Source organism: Macaca thibetana, chromosome Y, assembly GCF_024542745.1.
Source record: "Macaca thibetana thibetana isolate TM-01 chromosome Y, ASM2454274v1, whole genome shotgun sequence".
NCBI classification, from domain to species: Eukaryota; Metazoa; Chordata; class Mammalia; order Primates; family Cercopithecidae; genus Macaca; species Macaca thibetana.
In genome coordinates, this window is record NC_065599.1 from 228,739 (window position 1) to 247,752 (window position 19,014).

The window sequence follows — 19,014 nt, forward strand, 5'->3', positions numbered from 1 at the left end:
CTGGGTTCGAACCGGGAAGGCCACGGTGCCCAGGGCCCACCGCCAGCGCTGATGGGAAGGCACTTTCTTCCGTGGCAGACAAGGAACGCTCTTCGGCAGCGCTTCTTTTTTTACTCCACAGGTAACCCACATTCCCATCCTCAAACCTTACCTTCTGCTCCGGGGCCTTAGTCCTGCTTTCGGGTACCACTAGCTCGTCGGAAACGCAGTCTGCGTTCGAACCAGGGACTCCAGTGTTTCCAGGACCCAGCGCTGGGGCTGATGGGAAGGCACTTTCATCCATGGGGGACCCAGGATAGCTTCTTGGTGTCCCGATTTTTTTTTCTCTGCCACAAGTGCACCACCTCACCTCCCTCACTATTTTCTTCCCCCTCAGGGGACTTCTGCTCACTCTGGGGTACCGTTTGCATTCCCGAGATGCACCCAGCATTCCAACCAGGGACCGCAGGGTCCCCGTGGCCTAGCACAGGGACTGATGGGAAGGCATTTTGATCCGTGGCGACCCATGCCCAGCTTCTCGGTGGCCCGTTTTTTTTCTCCAACAGGTGCCTCACCATCCCTCCCTCAAACCTTACCTTCCAATCAGAGGCCTTCTCCCCGATTTGTGGTACCCCTACCTGGCCCTGGACACACCCTGGGTTCAAACCAGGGACTCCAGGGTCTCCAGGTACCAGCACAGGGGCTCATGGGAAGGCACTTTAGTCCGTGGAGACCCAGGAAGGCTTCTTGGCGGAGCGCTTTTTTTTTTTTTTTTTTTTCCTGCCACATGTGCTCCACCTCCCCTCACTCCAACCATACTATCCCCTCAGGAACCTCTGGCCCTCTGTGGTACACCTAACGGGTGTACACCTGTGTTAGAACAAGGGACCTCAGGGTACCCGCGGTCCAGCGCTGGGCTGATGGGAAGGCACTTTTGTCCCTGTGGAGCCCAGGAACAATTCTCGCTGGCGCGTTTTGGTTTGTTTGTTTTTCCTTTTTCTGCCACAGGAGCCACATATGCCCTCCTTATAACCTCACCTTCCCCTCAGGGTCTTTCTGTCTGTTTTGGAGTACCCCTAGTGGGCCCCAGACGCACCCTACTTTCCAACCATGGGCGCCAGGGTCCCCGTGGCCCAACGCAGGGACTGATGGGAAGGTACTTTCGTTGGTGGTGGACCCAGGAACGCTTCTCAGTGGCGCGATTTTCTGTCTCTTTTTTCTGCCACCGGTACCCCACCTCCCCTCCCTCACAGTTTACCTTTCCCTTGGGGTACCTCTAGCGAACCCAAGACGCACCCTGTATTCGAACCAGGGACGCCAGAGTCCCTGGGCCACAGCGTCCATGATTAGAAACCAGGGTGCGTCTGTGGCCCACTAGGAGTACTAAAAAGCCGACAGAAGGCCCTGAGGGAAAGCTAAGTTTTGAGGGAGGGGATGGGATGTAGGGCACATGTGTCAGAAAAAGAAAAGAAATAGGCACTGGCGAGAATCTTTCCTGGATCCCTCAGGGAGGAAATTACCTGCACATCAGTCCCTGCTTTGGGGCCCGGGGCCCCTGGCGTCCCTGGTTCAAATACAGGGGGTGTCTTGGGCTCGCTAGGGGTACCCCAAAGTGGGCAGAAGACACCTGAGCAGAAGGTAAACTGTGAGGGTGTGGAGGCGGGTCACCTGCGGCAAAAAAAAAAAAAAAAAAAAAAAAAAAGAGATATTTGCCCTGCTGAGAAGCGTTCCTCTGTCAACCAAGGATGAAAGTGCCTTCCCATCAGTCCCTTACCTGGGACCCGGGAACTCTGGCGTCCCTGATTCGAACACAGGGTGCTTCTCAGCCGGCTAAGTGTACCACACATCAGGCAGAAGGCCCTGATTGGAAGATAAGGTTTGAGGGAGGGGAGGGGAGGCACCTGTGGGAGAAAAAAAAAAAAACGCACCACCTAGAAGCGGGGCCCGGGCCACCCACGGACGAAAGTGGGTACCCAGGTGTCCATGGTTCCAATCCAGGGTGCATTTCGGGACTGAAAGGGTACCCCAATGAGGACAGAAGGCACCTGAGGGAACTGTAAATACTGAGGGAGGGGAGGAGGTGCACTTGTGACAGAAAAAGAAAATCACGGAAAGCACTGAGAAGCTTTCCTGGGTCCGCCACGGAAGAGAGTGCCTTCCCATTAGACCCTGCGCTGGGCCTCGGGAACCCTGGGATCAGTGGTTCTAACCCAGGGTGCGTTTAGGGCCCGCAAGTGGTACTCCTAAGTGGGAAGAAGGCCCCTGAGAGGAAGGTAGGGTTTGAGGGTGGGAAGTTGGGTTACCTGTTGTATTACAAAAAAGAAAAAAGAAAAAAAAAAAAAAACCGCTCGAACCAGAAGCATTCCTTATCCCCCCACGGAAAAAAGTGCCTTCCCTACAGGCCCTGCGCTAGGCCCCAGGGACCGTGGCCTCCCCAGTTTAAAACTAGGATGAGTCTTGGGCTCACTGGGGGTACCGGAAAGCAGGTAGAAGGCATCTGAAGAGAAGGTAATGTTCGAGGAAGGGGAGCTGGGGCACTTGTGGTAGAAAAAATTAAAAACAATGCACCTCTGAGAAGCATTCCTGGGTCCCACATGGACAACAGTGCCTTCCCATCAGCCATTGCTCTAAGTCCCAGGGACCCTGGCGTCCCTGGATCTAACCCAGGATGTGCCTTGAACCCACTATGTGTACCCCAAAGCGGGCAGAAGACCCCTGATTGGAAGATAAGGTTTGAGGGAAGGGAGGTGAGGCACATGTGGCAGGAAAAAAAAGACAAATGGGATGCCGAGAAGCGGAACCTGGGACGCCCTTGGAAGAAAGTGCCTTCCCATCAGCCTCTGTGCTGGGCCCCGGGACCCAGGCGTCCCTGTTTGAAACCCAGGGTGCGTTTTGGGCCCTTTAGTGGTACCATAAAGAGGGCAGAAGGACTCAGAGAGGATAAGTGAGGTTTGAGGGAGAGGAGGTGGGGCACCAGTGGCAGAAAGAAAAAAAAAAAACATACTACGGAGGAGCATTTCTGGGTCCCCCCCCCCCGGAAGAATGTGCCTTCCCATCAGATCCTGCGCTGCTACCCGGAGGCCCTGAGGTCACTGAATGGAAACCAGGGTGTGTCTTGGGCCCGCTAGGGGTACCACAAAGAGGGCAGAAGGCCCCTGAGTGGAAAGTAGGGCTTGTGGGAATGAAAGTGAGGCAATTGTGGTAGAAAAAACAAAAACGTGCCGCTGAGAAGCGGGGCCTATGTCCCCCAGGTACAAAAGGGAATTCAAATCAGTCCCTGCCCAGAGACCTGGGGACCATGGCGTCCCTGGTTGAAATACAGGGGGCATCTTGGGCTTGCTAGGGGTACCCCAAAGTGAGTGGAAGACCCCTAAGGGGAAGGTAAACTGATAAGGTGGGGAGGTGGGTCACCCGAGGCACATAAAGAAAACGAAAGAAAACCGCATCAGTGAGAAGCGTTCCTGGGTTCACGAGGGAGGAAAGTCATCAGTCAAAGAATTAAGGTGCCCAATGGGGTAACTGATAGTGATTATCAGAGTGAGATATTAGTAATGATGGAATGTAAAGGTCTGCCTATTTCTCCCCCTGGATTAAAGATAGCTCAGTTACTGATTTTACCATACTGGGTCCTCAAGGCCCATGGAAAGGAAAGGGGAAAGGGAACCGTTGGAAGCACAGGAGTCAAGGGAGTATATTGGAATCAATCACTGATCAGAGACCCGTGATTGCCTTAAAAATTGGAAATAAGAATTTTACCAGCTTATTGGACACAGGGGCAAACATTTCAATCATTAGTGATCAGAACTGGCCAGAAACATAGCCTTAGTCACTCAGAAATAGAAAATTTCTGCATCAGCAAAGCACACACAGCCAAGCAGAACATGCTACCCCTAACATGCTGCGATTCTGAAGTAAGAAAGACAGTTATACAACCTCTAATCATGCCTATACCTGTTAATCATTTGGGGCAGGACGTATAAGCCCAATATGTGTGGGGAGATCACTCTGCATACCCCTTTCTGACAATGGCCACCATTGTTATTCCTCCCCAACCCATGACATGTCTCTCTCAAGATCCAATTTGGGAGAATAGTGGCCTGTGAAGTGAGAGAAATTATAGAGGCCTCGTGAATTAGTTGAAGAGCAATTAAAGGCTGGGCATATCAAATTATCTTACAACTCCTGAAATTCACCCACTTTTGTCATTTCTAAAAAGGTGCGAAATGGAGAATTTTGCATGACTTACATGCTATTAATGCTAATTTACAGCCTATAGGGCCCCTTAAACAGGGCTTCCCCTCCTCCCTGGTGATTCCTCAAGATTTGCCTATAAGCATTATTGATTTAAAAGATTGCTTTTATACAATTTATCCAGGACACAGAAAAATTTGTGATTACAGTATCGGCTATCAATAGTGAAAAGCCAGTTTGTTGTTGATTTCGTTGGAAAGTGCTTCCTCAAGGAATGCTAAACAGTCCTACCTTGTGTCAGTATCATGTAAATCAAGCCTTTCTCCCTAGTAGAAAAGAGTTTTCTGATTGCAAGATTAATTTTTTTTTATGGATGATACTCTACTTGCAGCCCCAATGGAGCCAATATTTTAAATTTATATTCCTCTGTCTTAAAGATTACACAGCTAAGAGATTTAATTGTTCCACCTGAGAAAGGATGGATGTCTTCTCCTTGGAAATATCCTGGGTACACGTTAACTTCCCAGTCAGTAAGACCTCAAAAGATTAAATTAAATATTAGCAAGTTACATACCTTAAATGATTATTCAAAATTTCTGAGAGACATTAATTTGCTCCACACTACTTTGAGGATTTCTGCTGATAAACTACAAACCTATTTTCTATCTTAAAGGGCACTCCAGCCCTGGAGTCTCCCAGCTATTTAACCCCTGAAGCAAAAAGGCAAATCAAGGAACTGGAACTGCAGCAAAATGGGATATCAAGAAAATAGAACTAGTCATCTCTCAGAGGCAACTAGATCAAATAGACCCAGGTTTTTTGGTACATGCTCTTTATCTTTCCCAATAAATACTCCCTTAAAGGGTGAAGAGGACAAATGGCCCCTGGGCTATGCTTCCTGGAATCATATTTTTGCTTATAGAATGGGACTAAAACACTATCTCTCTATATTCAGTTAATCACTAAAGTCATCTATTCAGGCTGCAAATAATGCGATCAGTTGCTAGGTTATGATCCTGATGTCATCAGGATTCCCTTAAGTAAAAAGCAATTTGAGGCAGTATTGCCATTATCGATAGATCTGCAAATAGCTTTCACTGATTACACAGGACAAATAGAGCACATCCTTCCTTCTGATAAACTATTTCATTTCTTATCTCATATGCTGGTAATTTTGCCCACAGAAAGAGGTCAATGCCCATATCTAATGCTTTAACACTGTTTACCAATGGTCTGGTAAACATGGAAAAGTGGCAGTCTGGTGGAGATCACACAGTTCAAGCACTTGATCTGGGTTTACTAGCACTCAGAGAGCTGAGACTGAGGCTCTGATCCTAGTCTTGGAAACTTTTTCCACTCAGTTCATACTGTACCAGACTCTGCATACTCTATTTACTACAAAACCTTGAGAGGACTTAATTAAGTCCACTCTGGAGCCAGCCCTGTGTGCTTTTTTTAAGTCAACTTCAGCAATTGCTGCATCAACGTACACATCCTATTTTTATTTTGAAATTTCAAGTCTACAGCTCACTGCCTGGCCCATTGACTTATGGCAATAATGAAGCAGACCTTCAGGTTATGTCATTGCTGCTTAACCAAGCCACCCAATTGCATCAATTTTGCCACCAAAATTGGAGAAATTTATCAAAATAATTTCAACTTACTCAGAGATTGGCTAAAAAAATTATCCTTCAATGCACAGATTGCCAACTCACAGACATGTTCCCTCCTTCAACAAGTGTTAAATCTAGGGAACTAGAACCTAATCAGTTATGGCAAACAGATGTTACACACATCCCTGAATTTGGAAAACTAAGATATGTACATATATCCATTGAGACCAACACTTATTTAATTAGTGCACATGCTCTACCTGGAGAGTCAACTCAGTGATGTCATTAAACATCTTCTTTTAACTTTTGCATTTATAGAATGATCAACAAAACTTAACACTGATAATGCTCCAGCTTATATCAGCTCACGGTTTCAACAATTTTGTCACATGTGGAGCATCCGATATTCCACAGGCATCCCATATAATTCCAAGGACAAGAAAACATGCCCACTCCACCCTAAAAAAATATGCTCAAATAAAAGATGGGGAGTATGGGTAAAGATCCTGCAACACTATTGGCATAAAACTTACAGTTTTATGGAAATATGTAAACAGTAATGAATAGTGGAGTCCTAGTGACTTATTAAAGTGGAGAAGAAAGTATGCTTGTGTCCACACCCCCTCAAGTCCTCTTTGGATTTCAACATGACACATCAAACCATACCACGGCATGATTAGGACCCAGCCCAGTACCAGGAATGAATGAGTGAATCCTGAAAGATCCACAGCCCTGGACGATGAGGTTAACATGAATGACACATGTGCCGGACATTACCTGGGGGATGCTGAAGGGGACAACTCAGGAGACTGAACAAATCCTTCTCCAGACATAGACACCATTTTCTCCAGATAATTTGTTTCTTGCTACGCTTTCTGTTGTGCATTGCAAGTCATGTAAGGTGTTAATCCTTTTCACGCTCTCGCTTTGTCTGCAAACTGCACCTACTAAAGTATATTGAGCTCATATCTTAGACCTGCCTTTTTTTTCACCATATCACCTGGGCAGACACTTCTTTTCCAGTCTATAATAACATGACTGCTTCACCAGGAGGGATAGATATATCCCCCGTGGCGCCCCTCAATAATGACACACATTGGACTAAGGTGCCAAATAACACTACATATCACTCCACTATTGTCCCACTGTGTGCAAGTTATAAAGGCCCTAACACTGTGTAACTGCCCAAAGACAAGTATTACTACATCACGGCAAAGGAAATGCCTTAACATTCTTAGCTGCAGGAAGCCCCTCAATCCAGGCAATGCAATCAATGCCATTTTCCCAAACATTATTTCCTATGCTAAAGAACAAAGCCAGGAGTAATGGATTCCACTTAAGCTGGGAGGCCTGTCACCGGAAACAAGCCCATAGCCTCTGGTTAGGCAATTATAACATCTTAGACTTGAGCCCCAATGGCCTATTGCAGGGCAGTCTTACTAATTTCTTCTTCTGTCATAGCATCAATCACAGTTTCATAGCCACCTTTCTTTCCCCTATAATTTGGGCCAATGGGGGAATGAGATATTTCAGACCTCAGGTAAAGTCCATGTGACCCCAAGGCACCTTGTGGTATCTGGGATATCTTAGCACTTCACTCAACACTTGGCATTGTACATATCATAATTCCAGTCATGATTATATTATAACCTTTGTTCATAATTACACTGATTAGTGTCTTAGTTCATAATCACACTTATTAGATATATTGTGATCACCAATCACAATATATCTAATTTCAAAGTTACTAATGTCATGGTATTAAGGAGACAATCTGAGGCATTCCTATCAGTCAATCTGACATGCAATTGGCAAAGTTCCTCTGCCCTTTCCACCTTAGAACATGCTTTGTCCCAGGACAGACACAAAATGTTTATAGTTACACTTTTGGCCTTTATAGTCTTAGCCATAGTCATCCTGGTAACTGCCAGCATTGCTGTTGCATCTATTACTGAGTCAGTGAAAACAGCTGCCTTTGTAGATAATCTGACCAAAAATGTGTCTAATGAACTTCTCTTACAGCAAGGTATAGATCAAAAAATCCTTGCACATCTGCAATCCCTCAAGGCTGTTTTAAAACATGCAGGGGAACAACAAGATCCACTGGCATTCTGAAATCAAGTAAACTGTTACTGGAAACATAAACATATCTATGTCACTTCTCTACCATGGACTCAATCTGTACATAATTGAGATGAGGTAGAACAGCATATCTGGGGAACCTTTCATGACAATTTAACAGCAGACATAAACCAACTTAAAATTAAATTTTTAGAATCCCTTCACACCATAAACAAACACACGCAACAAACAGCCATAAGGAAGGGTGTGCAAGATCATTTCTCCTTGTTAGACCCCAACTCCTAGGGGTCACTCTTTGACTGGAAAAGAATGTTGCTAATTGTACTCATGATTGTTTTATGTTATTTGCTAATTCTAAGATGCAAAGCCAGAATAAAAGTAATGACTGCCACGATTGCCACACCTGACAGATTGGTTGCTGCACATACCTGTGCTCTTCAATTAAGAAAATCTGGGCCGGGCGCGGTGGCTCAAGCCTGTAATCCCAGCACTTTGGGAGGCCGAGACGGGCAGATCACTAAGTCAGGAGATCAAGACCATCCTGGCTAACGCGGTGAAATCCCGTCTCTACTGAAAAATACAAAAAACTAGCTGGGCGAGGTCAGCTAATGTAGTCCCAGCTACTCCGGAGGCTGAGGCAGGAGAATGGCGTAAAACCCAGGAGGCGGAGCTTGCAGTGAGCCGAGATCCAGCCACTGCACTCCAGCCTGGGCGACAGAGCCAGACTCCGTCTCAAAAAACAAAACAAAACAAAACAAAAACAAAAAAAAAAAGAAAAAATCTGATACAGAAAACAAAAAATGGGAGATGCAGCAGTTTAGTCAATATGGTGGGGAACATTACAAGCCCCAAACCTTCTTGGAAAGCCTGAAGCTTTTGTAAAAGTATCAGGATAAGGTTATGGCAGAAGGCAACCTAATCCTTACCTTGAGTAAACAGCTTAAAGTGGGTACAGTGAAAGGTATAGTAGTTTACCTAACTAGCTTCTTTACTCGTGTGGTCCTAAGACTAACCTTTGATCTACTACAGGTGCTTAATTGCTTTCTACTTGGAAAGTCCACAATGTCAATTACCCTCTAGTGGTGTTTACTCACAACCTTTGTCAATTAAATCTTTACTGAATAAGTATAAGTCTTATCGTCTGGTGGCGACTGTTTACCACACTCAGCATGGAGTCTGTAAGTGATCCAGATACTCAGTCCAACTGGCAAAGCAGAATATTGGTGCATCAGTGAACTTTGTTCATCCCTTGTCGGGTCAGGGTTTGCAGGACAGACCCCTGCAGAACTTTAGTCTAGCTATAGGTCTAGAAGTAAGCAGGGGTGTCAGGGGTGGATTCTGAGGAGAATCAAAATTATAGTGCCTGGCAGCTGCCTCAGGGGAAGTCATCACTGTTGCCTCAGCTAGCACAGGCTTTATATCTTCAGACAGAAATGGGAAGGATGATGGCAGCATGTACCTCTTTCCTTCTTGATGCAGAACAACAATTTGAGATCTGTTGAATGTCAGGGCTGAATGACCTGTAACACAAACAGGGATAAAACTTGTCCCTTGCTCATCACATTGTTGAAGACAAAAGTAAGAGGAGATTCATGGCCCTTCAGATCTAGGGGCTGGCTGTGACACCTTCTTTGGGCTTTGCAGTTTCTGCAGTCTCCATGATTCTGGGCACCACTACATTTCCCAGTATCAGCTGTGGAACTTCTTGCAGTATTCATATTCCAGCTGCAGCTTCTCATTTCACTTGTACTTCTGTTGACACCTAAAACTTTCTGCCCTCCCATGCCTGGCATGCCGGGCTGTATTTTGTGACTGGAGCCCACGCTTGCTCATACACCACTCGCCACACACTCATGCTTGCCCTTGGCAGATAATAAATCCTGGCCCATAATGGAAGCTGAGTGCAGTCTGTCAGGAAGAGTGGGTAGAACAAGCTTAGCAGGCCTGAGCAAAACTCAGGAAAAGGCACCATTGGCCAAAAGGATTTCATCTGACAAAGTGACTCCCCTAAAATTCCATGACAGAAAAAGCATAGCTAGTTGTATTTAAGTGCCCTACTTCTCTTGGATCTTGAAATACTGATAATTATCTGTCCTACCTTTTGGTAATTTTAACCTTATTAGGAAATTATTACATTTCAAAATTTTTTAAAAATCAAATTTGAAAGTTAGCATTAGCCTTGAACCACCTGATCCCTCTTACACAGAAATACATCATATGAGAATATATTTCTGAAATGTATGGCATTGGGCTTCAAGTTAGCATTTTTCAAGGAGATTATGAAGTTTCCTGATGAAACAGAATTTCGGATACCTGGACATTGGCATTTTATACTCATATCATTTTGTGGAGGGGAAGCTTTTACTGTGTATTGTAGGATAATGAGCAGCCTGAGCAGCCTTTCAGGCCTTTTCCACTAAGTGTAATAGTAACATCCTTTTTCTGTGGTTGAAATAACCAAATATGTTGGTGTCTTGTGGAAGCAAAATTGTTGACATTTACTATTCTACAGAGTTCTAAAGAAGAAATAATAATAATAGTAATAAAAACACTTTAAAAATGTTTTCAAAGGTCCTGCATGGTGGCTCATACCTGTAATTCCAGCACTTTTGAAGGTCAAGGCAGGAGGATCAGCTGAGATCAGGAGTTTCAGACCAGCCTGGCCAACATCGTTAAACCCCATCTCTACTAAAAATACAAAAATAAAAATAAAAATAAAAAACTTAGCTGTTGCCTGTATTCCCAGCTACTTGGGAGGCTGAGGCAGGAGAATTGCTTGAACCCAGGAGACAGTGGTTAGAGTGAGCCCAAATTGCCCCACTGCCCTTCTGCCTGGATGACAAGAGCAAAACTCCATCTCAAAAAAAAGAAAATTTTTCAGAAATTTTAGATGAGATCTCATTTTTCCCTTACTTTTACTAATTACTAGGGAAATGCAAATCAAACCTGCAGCGAGGTATCATCTGAGGCCAGTCAAAATGGTGATTACTAAAACTCCAAGAAATAACAGATGGTAGTAAAGCAGTGCAGTAATAGGAATGCTTTTATATTGTTGTTTAGAGTACAGACATTGTTGTAAATCAGTACAGACATTGGGGAAAAGTGTGTGATAATTCATCAAGTATCTAGAACCAGAAATACCATTGTATTCAGAATTTCATTACTGGGAATGTAGCACCCCTCATAAAAATAAGTCATTCTATTTTAAGATTACATGCATGTGTATCTTTATTGCTTTATGGTAGCAAAGACATAGAATTAACTCAAATGCCCATCAATGACAGATGGGGTAAAGTGTGACACATACACATCATGAAATAATATGCAGCCACAAAAAGAAAGGAGATCATGTCCTGTGAAGGGAGATGAATGAAGCTGAAAGCCATCATATTCAGCAAACTAACACAGAAACAAAAAAACAAATACTGCATTTTCACCTTCATATTAGTGTCTGAAGTTTGAAGACACATAGACACAGGGAGGGGAACACCACACATCTGAGTATGTCATGAGACAGGAAAAAAAAAAGAGCGTTGGGATAAATAGCTAATTAATGAGCGGCTGGATACCTAAATGATGAATTGATAGGTGCAGTGAACAATCATGGACATGTTTACCTATAAAATAAACTGACGTGTCTTGCATATGTACCCTGGAACAATAATAAATAAAACAAAATTATAAAAAACAAAAATAAACTACTAAAACTCAAAAGGCTTCTTTCTTTTTGTACTTGTGAGGTTACAGTAACTTTGAAATGTGTGTCACGGTTTATTTAAAGCATTTTGTTATTACAAATCGGAGTTGTCACAAACTTAGTTGATTGGATTTCTTTTCTTTTAACTTTAGAATGGAATCTCACACTGTCCCTTTGGCTGGAGTGCAGTGATGCAATCTTGGCACACTGAAACCCCTTGGTTCCCAGGTTCAGGTGATTATTCTGCATCAGATTCTTGATTGCCTGAGATTACAGGTGTGCACTACCACAGTTGATATGGCCTGTCACCATATTGGCCAAGCTTGTCTGAAGCTTCTGACCTTAAATACTCTGCCTTTCTTGGCTTTCAAATGTGCAGGAATTACAAATGTGAGCCACCATGCTAGTCTGTTGATTGAATTTTGAATTGAGAAAAAATACCTCTTGAAAACTTGTTTTTTATATCATATTTTTGATGAGTTTCTTTATATGTTTCATAATTCAAGAAAAATAATATAATTTTAAAGCATTTTCTTTTTATTGGAAATAAATTTATTTCCATTAATATATAGTTAAAAGAGAAGGTTAATTTAGAATGTTATTTTTCTTTTGGATAAAGTCAGGTTTCAGAAATTTTTAAAAAATCTAATTTGGGAAACTAATTACACTTATTGATTATAGTCACTGTTTTATTTAGGATTTTCTTCAGAAAGAAAATTCAAAATTGTTTCAAGATATAATAAGATGTTTAATTTTGTCAAATAAATTTAAAAGTATTTTCTTTGAAAAAACATGTTTTTCTTAACTATGTTTTCTACTAAAAATATGTGATTACTTTTTCTAACTTACTAGAAATTAATTGATGTTTTCATTTTCCCTGCATCAGAAGTTTTACTTGAAATATACAAGAAGAAAAGAACTGCCAGCAGAGCAGGGGGCTCCAGTCTGAAGCTCACCCACTACCATCAATCCTGGTTTGAGCTGCTTGTAGCACAGTTACTGGCTGTGTAAAAAACCTCAAAAAGATTAAAGTAGACTGCTTGCCTGAAATATATTACATAGACAAAGCAATAGTGGATATTTTAAACTATAAAGCTGTTTTTGTTCACTAGTAATAGTTTTGTTTAAAATTATATTTTTTCATTAAGAAAATTAACTCATGGATTTTTTGTTTTGATCAACAAGTTTAACATTCTGCAGCCATCAGATATATAAATATAAACCATTTAAGTCAGAGAATATTGATTTTTTTTAAATATGTATTTCTTAAATGCTCCCCTGTATTTGGTTTTGGTAATTTACCACAGTGGGTTTTATTTACTCATATGTGAAAAAATACTGAAACTTTAGAGTAACAAGAAGCGAACTTTAACGCTGCAAAACTTTATATTTAAAATGTATGCATTAAAAAGATCTTCAAAATACAAACATTGAAGTTGTTTAATATTGTTTTAGTTAAATTCTAAGAGAGGTATGGTTTTAAAAATCATAATGTGAGAAGAGAACCTTCGAGTGCACTTTATTACTTCTAAATGTTCACATCAATCTAACAAAGTGACTAGAAATGTTAAAATCTTACAAAGAACTGAAAATCAGGGAGGGAGGTAATATAAGTAAATTAACAAATAATATCATAAAATTTAGTTTATTTCAAGAGAAAACTAAGGCTTAAGAATATAACTAACGGGCCGGGCGCGCTGGCTCACGCCTGTAATCCCAGCACTTTGGGAGGCCGAGGCAGGCGGATCATGAGGTCAGGAGATCGAGCGTGAACCCAGGAGGCGGAGCTTGCAGTGAGCCGAGATTGCGCCACCGCTCTCCAGCCTGGGCGACAGAGCGAGACTCCGTCTCAAAAAAATATATAACTAACAACAGCATCCTATACAGATTTTTAATTGGTAAATGTTGAATTATATTTGTTTATGTTTTTCTCTGTATATTTTCTAGCACATTGTAGTTTCTAGCTGAACTCACTGTTTAAGGGAGATCTTTATTTGTCTTGGGGGTTCTATGTAGACAGCAGAGTTTCCTACTTGAAAACATTTTTTTTTGTTAATTTATGTAATAATTGCATTGACATCATATGTGTATATATGCATCATATGTGTTGTGGCGGGATCTCGGCTCACTGCAAGCTCCACCTCCCAGGTTCAGGTCATTCTTCTGCCTCAGCCTCCCCAAGTAGCTGGGACTACAAGCGCCCGCCACCACGCCCAGCTAATGTTTTGTGTTTTTAGTAGAGACAGAGTTACACCGTGTTAGCCAGGGTGGTCTGGATCTTCTGACCTTCCGATCCACCTGCCTCGGCCTCACAAAGTGCTGGGATTACAAGCGTGAGCCATAGTACCGGCCATAAATATATATTTTAAAAATAAATATTTCTTAAACAAACATTCATGTTGTTAAACGATTTAGCCAATGTTTTCTTATGTTCAACCTACATTTAAAAATACACAAGAGGATGGCCAGTCGCGTTGGCTCACAACTGTAATCCCAGCACTTTCAGAGGCCGAGGCGGGCGGATCACGTGGTCAGGAGAGAGAGACCATCCTGGCTAACACGATGAAAGCCGGTGTCTATTAAAAACACAAAATATCAGCCAGGTGTGGTGGTGTGCAGCAGCTACTAGGGAGACTGAGAAAGGAGAAAGGCGTGAAACTGGGAGAGGCAGAGCTTGAAGTGAGCTAGAGCTTGCAGTGATCCCAGATCATGCTCCTGCACTCCAGCCTGGGCAACACAGTGAGACTGTCCCCCCCCCCCCCAAAAAAAATACACACACACACACACACACACACACACACACACACATATATATGAAGATAGATACTAAAAGTTATTGACTTGCCACTGATGATATATTTCTGATGCAGAGATTATTTCTTTATATGCACTTCTCCATACATATAGCTATTTTTTAAATAATGAAGTTTGCAATATAAAATTATAAAATATTGCTAACTTTGTTCTATACTTAGTCACACACCTGTCAATATATGAAGATCTATTTGTTTTGTAGCTACATAACTTACAGTTCAATGTGCTCCAACATATGCAGTGCACCACTAAGATGGAATGATGTAAAAGTTGTATTAGGTTTTACATAGAGAAGTTTTTACAGTTCTTACAGTGATTTTTAAATACACCATCTCAGTGACATCATCTCACAATAAAACTGTGAATATAGACAAAGCAATTTTCACTATTTGCTGAAAAAGAAAGCAAAAATCTATGTGAAAATTATAGTTTTTATGAATCAGAACAGTAATTTTAAATGAAGTGCTCCATTAAAACAGAAAATTATGTTCTATTTATATAAAGTTCTGATGACAATGTTTAGAATACACTTAAAGTGCACAAATTTTTTAATAAGTTAAATAATGGTTTAAGCTAAGTCTGTTTAACACAAGAAAATTTAATATTATACCATCTTATATGATTCTAAGAAAACAGTTACTGAAGTAATGTCATTAAAAATGTTTACTTAAGAAGTCTGTAAGTAAAGGGCCTATATAGTGGCTCATGTAGCTGATGTAAAAGTTTAAAGTAATCTTTCAAAATTGCTGTGTTAGCCTGATAGAATAAATTTCCCAGCCTGATTAAGAGAACAACGGACAGAATCATTATTTTTGTAGCATAAGCATTTTCTTTCTTATGTCACCTTGTGAATCACTCAGTGTGTAGGAGTATCTGTCCCCTATTGAGCCCTACCCACCAAAAGGATTTGTAGGATTCAAGGTGGTACTACTTGTTACATTAATTCTGTGATCCAGCAACTGTACGTAATCAACCTTATCACAAACAGTATTTCTGTAATTGAAAACACAAGTAGTGATATAGACAATTATTGCTCAAAGATGAGAAACAAAAGTGTGAGGTAAATTGTAATTATTTTTTAAATATTCTGATAGCAGACACTGTTGTTCTTCCTGAGATTATTGTACTTTCATGAGATTTTGTCAGAACTGCATTTTGATAATATGGCTAGAAGTTCTGCGATATGATAACTGGCATATTTAGCACTCTCATTATTTAAGTCTCATTTAACACTTTGACAATACAGTTGATAATATTTATCACTTTTTAGTTTGTTTTCAAAGCACAGTTGATATAATCACATATGTATGACATGGTAAATGCAATTCAGTATGTGAAAAATTAGGAATTTTTATTTTTAAAAATTATACTCTCATGTTTTTTTTTTAATCCTATCTGTGTTAAATAAGTTTTGATTAAACATTTGGTTAAAAATAAAAAGTATCTGGTTGAAAATAAAGCAGCACGCCAGGTGCGGTGGCTCCTGCCTGTAATCCCAGCACTTTGGGAGACCGAGGCGGGCGGATCACGAGGTCAGGAGATTAAGACCATCCTGGCTAACAGGGTAAAGCCCCATCTGTACTAAAACAAGAAAAACAAAAAAAATTTAGCCAGGTGTAGTGATGGGCACCTGTAGTCCCAACTGCTTGGGAGGCTGAGGCAAGAGAATCGCGTGAACCTGGGAGGCTGAGCTTGCATTGAGCCGAAATTGCACCATTGCACTTTAGCCAGGGCGATAGAGTGAGACTTTGTCTCTAAATAAATAAATAAACATAAAGCAGCAAAAAAGTTAGGTTTTAGTGTCAGATCACATATTTAACATATAGCTATTAAATAGATGAATATAGAAAACTTGAATTTTGGAAATGTTTGTACTCAAGTTCTTTACCATTCATGTATATTTTTGCATAGATATTGATAGAAACTAAATAGAGAAATTAGAATAATTAAACTGTAGTAAATGATTCTTAAGTTTCTACATTTCTTTCCCCCAGCGGTTAGAAATACTCTGTCTTTCAAATAACATCTCAGCACTTATCATTTATGAAGACTATAAAAAACACTGCATTTCTAGAACTACTAGACAACACTATGCAGTAAGTAGAATCTGGGAAGCATTCCTTTTACTAGAATCTCCATATGGGATGTTCATTAATACTTGGTTAACAGCCACTATTGGACAAAAAAGTAGAATATAAGTCCTGATACTGAAGCCCCTTTTACCCCTCTGGTTCTGAATTTAAAATAGAGATTGGCAAGAACTGAATGAGGCACACAGAATATAAAATTCGAATTAAGTCCCCTACTTTTGTGCTTGGCTGCTTGTGCTTTATGTTGTCATAGCATTTTACTGTGGCATGCATGTCTGCCTAGTTACTTTTTCTATAGGATGAACTTCCTCAGGCTATGAACTGGATATTGTTTATTTCTGTATCAGAAACCTCAGAAGAAGAGCAAAGCATATAGAAACTTGTTAGATATGTGTAAAACAACTATATTTTGCTCTGCAGCTACAAGAAAATTATGACCTTTGGACCTCTGTGTATGCTCTTGTTTCTTCCACAACTAATCTTAATAACTGTATTTATTAAGTGGTAATAACTCTAAATACATCACATGAATTATATCATACAATCTGTAAAAATGCATTATACTCATAAGAAGGCACTGAATTCTTGGAGAATGAAGTAATTATTCCTCCTAAGTTATTTATTAGAGACCACTGATTTGTCTTTAATCTGTAATGAATTACAGGTTATAATTGCTATTATTTTATTATTTCTAATGATAACTTTTCTGTGAACTCTTTATGATGGTCCATCTGTGAAATAATCACTAATACTAAATATTAAAACCAATGAGTTTTTTTGAAAATAATATGAAAAAATGCATATAATTTTATTCAGCAACTTTTGGTATTTATTACAATTTCTTTCATTATACATTGAAAGTTAGATTAGTGCATCACTAATGTCTTCTAGTTTGTAGAGTAATGCCCATCCCCAAGATGATGTGTTTAGATATCATTATAAAGTGAAGAGAAACCAGAATTAAACAAGACAGAAGATAGGAAAGCATACAATATTGATCTCCTAATACAACTTCAGGTCATTAATACATTTAGATGCTTTCTGACTACAATATTATACCCAGAAGTTTTTGGAAACAGTTTAGGTAAGTTATGGGTAAGATATGATAAAATCATTTCTACATTAACTAAAATGTTTAAATATATCTTAAAATACATAATTTGTTAGGTGTTTAATATTTAAACAATAGTAATATTCTAGCTGTCTTTCTTGGTTATTTTTATTAGTATTATCCCAATAGAAAGAGGTTAAAATTTTCACAGCAATGATGGTGTATTTTTTATCTCTTATGATATAATTTACATCTTATTATTAGATTTATAAATTATATATAAGCGAAATACTGAAATATAGTCATCTCCTTCATTTAACAGCTCTCTAATAAGCAAATGTTAAGGATATTGTTTTATCTGTATAGATATTTTAATGCATCTCTAAAATTTAAATTTAAAAAGATGGCCATGGTGCTGTTATCACATAGAATAAAAATTATTTTATAAGCTTGGGCAATGTGACAAAACACTGTCTCCACAAAGAATATAATACGTATTCTGCTGTGGTGGTATGAGTCTGTGGTCTCAAGTACTTGGGAAGATAATGTGCCATTTTATTCACAAACTGTTGGTATTTGTTTACACTTCTTTTATTATACTTTTAAAGTTAGATTAGCGTAACAATGATGTTTAGTTTTCTAGAGTAATTTTTATGCCTGAGATTAAGTATAATAACCACCTCAAAGATCAACATTAGTCATCATCAAATAAACATTTTTATTATTTTATTATCAAATGAACATCTTCATCACCGACAGAAAACTACCCCTTTCTAGCCATGTAAGAAAAATATATATAATATACTTAAATATAAATATACAACATATAACTTTATATAATGTACGTATTTTTTGCAAGCTTGTAAAGTAATCATGTAGTTTTTGAGCCATTTACAGAAGTGACCAATAACATTTGGTCCCTTTTCATGTTTGAAAAGCTTAATTAGGCCAGGCACTATCACTGACACTGGCAGTCTTGGCACTTTGTGAAGCCAAGGTAGGCAGATTACTGGATTATATGAGTTCATATCCAGCCTGGGCAAAATGGTGATATCCCATCTCTATTAAGATGCAAAAAATTAGCTGACTGTAATGGTCCGCACCAGTAGTGCCAGCTACCTGGGACAGTGAGGGGAAAACGTTGCCTGAGCTGTGATTGTGCTGCTGCACTTCAACCTGAGCAATGAAGAGAAGCTGCCCCCTGACCCACACACAGCTTAATAACATCTTGATTTAGTTTTCTTTGTTTGTCACTTATTTTATCAAGGCCTAATTTGTGGCACGTATGATAATAAACACTGTCACACAACTTTTAACCATACACTGTAGTATATAGCTCTTTCTAGTTCTTTTTTTTTTTTTAAGCTGCACCCCCTCATAAGAGTTTAATGTTCGTTTAAAAAGGTGCTTACTAGATAGATCACAGGTAGGAAGCAAAAGGGATCTTCTGATTTCTGGATAGCCTTCTGTTTCACTCACAGCTCCTTCTCTTCTATT